The following is a 6,287-nucleotide window of genomic DNA, read 5'->3' on the forward strand; positions in this document are numbered from 1 at the left end:
GTAGCGTAGGTTTATTAATTAACGATGGACATTGAATCCTGTGCGTTTTCTGCAAGCATCTTTTGTTGTCTACACTCGGTAAACAACGGAACGCCTTCTTGTCTCATATCTGTTTTGCCTTCTGGTGCTCTCGTTCTCGCATACTCGTTCAGTTTACTCTATATTACTCCCTTGACAAACGCCACAGCACCCGAATGCGTCGCACTAAATGCGTTGGTCGCCACAAGTGCTTATCACAAAGTATAGCTGCAATATATCTACACAAATGGTCAAACAAAAACGCTGGGGAAAACGGGTATAGAAAGCGACGCATTCCTCGCCAAGCAATACGGCTGCATGAAGAGGCGCCACGTAGTCCCTGCAAGGGGACACGCTCACTCATTGAACGTGATAAGTGGTTAATCAGCGACAAATTAGCGAGAAAAAAACAACGATCGTGCGTTATTTGAATGGTAATCACTGAATCCAGCACGTATGCAGGAGGTGTGTTTATTAGCCCCGAGAACGAACACTGACGGCGCGGCAGTCGCGCCGCCAGTGTTCGTTCTCGGGGCTAATAAACATACCTCCTGCATATGTGCTAGATTCAGTGATTAGATGTGACGTCACGGCAAGGACTCGCTTGCTCCGCGGCCGAGGATCGCCGAGGATAGTTACAATTAACTTACTCTATAAGTTCGTTCTAGTTGAGCGCCGCCGCCGTTGTGCTGATCAGGATCCGACAGCGGTAGCGCATGCGACTAGCTTAATTGACGTCAGTGTTTGTGAACTAATATGACATGGAGCCTACGTCAACTGCGTTTCGTACATCGCCCTCGCTGCGTTCTTGATTGTTTCATTCCTCTTTCTGCATTCATACTTCAGGAGCAGAGAACCGCCAGCATCGCATTCTACGCATTTAGTTCAGTAACAAAATTGGGAAGCATTGGAAATAGCTTACCGAAGCAGCCCAGCGTACGCAAGATCCCGAACTCCCATTCGATTGCGTCCCATTACACAACCTAGGTCCTCCGTTAGTAAATCTCCCCTATATTAAACGCTGCAGCATAAAAATAGTGCCCTATCTCCTTTAGCTATATAAAGGATGCAAATGAACGATATCTATCTAAATTATACCTACAACTACATTGAATGACGAGGCAAAAAAATGGCCGCGTATCTGCGTGCTTCGCTGCAAATGTCGCCGAAAGACGACAGTCTTCTGCCGGCCGTACTACACGAGTCCTCCTCCTCAATATTGAATCGCCGCATCTGGCTCATAGCGTCGCATTTGCAGCGCAGCCCAAAAAAACACTAGCATTTTCAGCGCAGCCTAAGAAACACTAGGACCTTTAGAATTACGTATCTATGTATTTTCTAGTAAAGGAACAGACCACCTAATACTTACGTATTGATACTGCGCCTAAGATATGTATAACATTTGCTTTTTGATCGACAATGTTCACAAATATGAACGGCGCTACCAGTTCAAGATTGCTAGGCGTTCAGCAAGTGATTAAACTTTGGCCGGATGGCTCAATCGGGTGACAGACAGACAAACAGACAGACAGAGGAAAATTTCTGCTTTTAAGTTCCCCAAGAAAGACTTTCGTCTTTAAAAGCTACAATAGAACAGAACAGGCAAGAGCAGCGAACAAAACAAGCAAGAAAACAAATCGCCGGCTTAGTGTACCGCACGAGCAATGAACGTCTCTGTTGCGGTTTCTACGCTGAGAAAAAAAAGCAAATTCTAATCCCTCTATTATTGCTGTTGCAGAGAAATTTATTTTTACATTTTTACACGCTGAAACCACAACATGATTATGAGTGTTTTTGCATTTGGTCGTTTGAAAAATGCGGCCGGCATGACCGGCAATCGAGTGCATGACCTTGTGCATCGCAGCGCAGCGGCACAGCAGTTAAGCCACAACGGCTGGCTGCTGTAGTTGCAATGGAGAACACATATGTTTCAGCCACTGCGTCGCAGCGGTGTTTGTGCACACAGCTGACCTTCGAATGCGCGAGAAATAGTTGGAAGAGGCCCTTGTGCGCCGCATACGGTCGATCTCGGGCTGGTTGCTTATACAAATAAACGGGTTCGAATCGGCATCATTTGCTTCGGGCGTTCACTTCTTCAGCACGAAGGTGACACCGTCGGCCACGGTGACCGCGCTGATCTGGACTCGCTCGTCGGTAGCCAGCTTTTGGTTTAGCCGCCGGATGGCCTCTGTGTCAAGGCCGTTGGCGGTCGGGTTGAACGTCCTCGCGTGCCATAGGCGGTATTCCGTATTACGCAAAATCTTTTTCGTATAGCGGAATACCGGGTGTGAACTGCGCATGCGCAGGCCCAGGAAAAAGATGGCCGCACCGCCGAAAGCGGTTGCCGTCCACCTCGAATGTATCAAGTGGCCGTCGTGCGCTCTGTAGCTCGTTAGCTCTCAGCTGATGCTTTTATTTGCTTTTGATTCTTGTCCTTAAGCTTCGACAGTAAATTATACGTGTCGATTCGGCACCGTTTTCGAGAGCCATACTCAAATAATCGATGCTGTAGTCTTAGCGAGTGGATGGGTGCTTCCGGAAACTCTCAGGGCATATATTACGAGTTTTTTAGTTGTCTTTTTATCCTTCATAGATGGCGCCACTTGACGTGGCGGCAGCTATGGCACACGCTATCCGGTACTACGCAACGCCTTTGGGATAGCGGAATACCGGACGGACTAAAAAACGCTAGTCCTCCGCCGCCTGGCGGCAAGTACGCTGGTGGTCCCAGCGGCACCGCGATCCGCGAGTTTTAAAGTTGCTGTATATGTTACCCTTGGGGAATATATACAGTATAGCATATTGTCACGTGGTCGTGACGTCGATGAAGACAGCAGCCGGCGTGTTCAAGATGGAACTGTTTATTTGGCCGAACATGTGGCCGGTAAACTGAAAGTTAATTTACAGCAATACACACGGTATGCACTGATAGCGGCGGACAGAGCGTCGACCGTCGAAAAACTGACAAGCGGTCAAGCGCGCCGGCTTTTATACAGGCGCTATTGAACTTTCCAGCGATATGGCTGGTTATCTCTCGACAAAGCTGGAACATTCGCGTGCGGCGCGCAATCTTAACAAAACGATCTACTACAATAGCGAAGCTTCTCGAACACTGCTTCGCGGACAGCGTCAAGCTTGGATAACCGTCCTTGCTGGTGAAACCGGAATACATCAAAATAAACAAGATGTGGGCGTGGCATTGCCCCCCCCCCCCTCTGAAAAAGCATCGTCCCGATGCTTGTGAAAGAACATAGAAGAGAAAGAAAAACAATTGCATACATAAATAAATTACAATAACAAAGGAAAAAGTACAGTTCCCAGGTTCACTACCGCGCAAAAAACGGCTTAAGGCGCACGACGTGGACGACTTCAGGTCGCGCGCCGCGTCGCTGGGACTTCGTAATGCCGTCCGGGATGACCTCGTAGTCAAGAGCGCCGAGACGTCGCAGAACCTTGTATGGCCCGAAGTATCGCCGAAGGAGTTTTTCGCTAAGTCCACGTCGGCGTATCGGCATCCAGACCCAAACACGGTCGCCGGGCTGGTATTCCACGAAGCATCGTCGAAGATTGTAGCGACGGCTGTCGGTGTACTGCTGGGTCTTGATGCGCAGGCGGGCGAGCTGTCGAGCTTCTTCGGCACGTTGTAAGTAAGCGGCGGCGTCGAGGTTTTCTTCGTCGGTGCCGTTCGGTAGCATGGCGTCGAGCGTCGTCGCCGGGCTCCTTCCGTAGACCAACTTGTACGGTGTCATCTGCGTTGTTTCTTGGACGGCCGTGTTGTAAGCGAAGGTCACGTACGGAAGGACGGCGTCCCATGTCTTGTGCTCAACGTCGACGTACATGGCCAGCATGTCGGCGATAGCCTTATTTAGACGTTCAGTGAGGCCATTGGTCTGCGGGTGGTAGGCGGTGGTGCGGCGGTGGCTCGTTTCGCTGTATTTCAAGATCGCCTGAGTTAGGTCCGCAGTAAAGGCGGTACCTCTATCTGTGATGAGGACCTCTGGAGCACCATGACGCAAGACGATGTTCTCCTCAAAGAACTTGGCTACCTCGGCGGCCCTGCTTTTGGGCAAGGCCTTTGTCTCGTCGTAGCGAGTGAGGTAGTCAGTTGCTACGACGATCCACTTATTGCCGGAAGTCGACGTCGGGAACGGCCCCAGTAGGTCCATCCCGACTTTCTGGATCGGCCGGTGAGGTGGTTAGATTGGCTGCAGAAGTCCCGCTGGACTAGTCGGCGGTGTCTTCCGTCGCTGGCAATCTCGGCAAGTCTTAACGTAGTGGGCGACGTCGGCAGCAAGGCGTGGCTAGTAGTATTTTTCCTGTATTCTGGCGAGCGTGTGGGAAACACCGAGGTGTCCAGCCGTCGGGTCGTCGTGTAGGGCCTGGAGGACTTCTGGTCGTAATGATGAGGGCACGACGACAAGGTAGTCGGTTCGAAGTGGAGAGAACTTCGTCAGGGGAACGCCGTTCCGAAAGAAGAACGACGGCAGTCCTAGCTTGAGTACCTTAGGAACAACGGTTTATTTTGATGTATTCCGGTTTGACCAGCAAAGACGGTTATCCAAGCTTGACGCTGTACGCGAAGCTTCTCGAACACTGCTTCGCGGACAGCGTAAAGCTTGGATAACCGTCCTTGCTGGTCAAACTGGAATACATCAAAATAAACAAGAAGTGGGCGTGGCAATATACAGTAACTCTATACATGCTTAGGCAGCAGCGCCCCCGCTTTTGGTCCGTACTTCATTTTATCTCGCCTTCGGGGTCGTTGTGTAACCCACTGCCTCTCCTTTCGCTCGCTCTCCCAGATTAAGGCTCGAGCGTCTTTTCTGTCACACTCGGCGGAACTGTTTTCACATTGTCAATAAACGGCACTCCATAGACTCCCCCCCCCCCCTAGCTTTGAAGAAGCACATTTCTAGGCCTCCGCTAAATCAAACTCTCCACAAGCGAAATATTCGGTTGTCACGTTTTGACGTTATACGTTGCACCATGTTCTCTACTGCGCGGTTTCCGCCTCAACTGAAACCGGGATATAAGTTCGAACGTGCTTACAATCCACGGAGGAAGGAAAACAAACTAGGTGGGAGCGTCACGTCACATTCTTTAAACCTAGTCATGAGAAGTTTAATCAGAAATATATACCATGGTCAGGTGACAGGCAATGGCTGCTATTGGTCGTGTCGGTTTTGTCGTGTCTGCTGCGGGCTCTGCGAGGCCATAATCTTACCCAGGAGGCACCACGCACTTGTCGGGAGGGGCGGCGTCAGAGAAGGTTGGCTTGCCGAGGCTAGGGGAATCACGTGACACTCCCTCCTAGTTTTTTTTTTTCCCTCTTCATCCGTGTTAAAATCATTTTTCGGGACGGATCGACCGTTTCCCTGGAGGAGGAATGTAGCCTCGAACCAGTGCGCCGCGCCGCCGCCCTCCTTGCACTTCGTACATTATGTGGAAGGCCGTGTGTGGCGCGCCATCTTTGTGCGGTTGTGACAACTATGTCTATTAGAGCAATCCCAGCGTATTTGAAGTTCATCACCAACAACACGTACGCCGAGCAGCTCCGCGCACCGGCACATACCAGCTGATTCCATACCAGCGTAATACCAGAGTAAAATCGATACCAGCGTAAGAGCTGATTCGGTACTGTAGTGGGGCCAACTGAAGACAACGTTACCAACGTATCAAACTATCAAAACACAATCCGAAAAAACATTAATAAGGTGGCTAAACTTGACTGCAGGAGATGAGAACCCAGCCCATTAACCTGCGCCGAATAGCGCTACGTTTATAAAAGTGACGCACAGGGGCACATCAAGGGGAAACTAATATTTAAATAAAATTACGAGGTTTAATATCCTGAAACTCAACCGCGGGTTGTCAGGCTGTACAGACAAGAGCATCGGATAAATTTGAAGTTTTGACAAAGTGGAGCACTATAATGCGCAACGAATTTGCATGGCACACGAGCGTTAATGCATACGGTCCTTGTTGGGATGCAGCCGCCGCGGCAACGATCCCATCTGCAGTTTCTTTCTCAGCCTTGCAGCGTACGCCATAGCCACTTGACTCGGTGGATAAAAAAAGACTATGGACTTAATACACGGCTTGCATTTCATAATAAACTCGTGGCCACGTCTTCGTCGTGCGCTGAAAACAATGCCGTTTTATACCCGGCTGCTCTAAAGGCCTTAGAGCTACGGACATCTACCAGAAATTCGTTCGCACGAGCTGGCGCACAGCAAAAAAGTATCTACTTTCCCGTAAGGTTCCCTCGC

The sequence above is a fragment of the Rhipicephalus sanguineus genome, chromosome 2 (assembly GCF_013339695.2).
Source record: "Rhipicephalus sanguineus isolate Rsan-2018 chromosome 2, BIME_Rsan_1.4, whole genome shotgun sequence".
Taxonomy (NCBI): domain Eukaryota; kingdom Metazoa; phylum Arthropoda; class Arachnida; order Ixodida; family Ixodidae; genus Rhipicephalus; species Rhipicephalus sanguineus.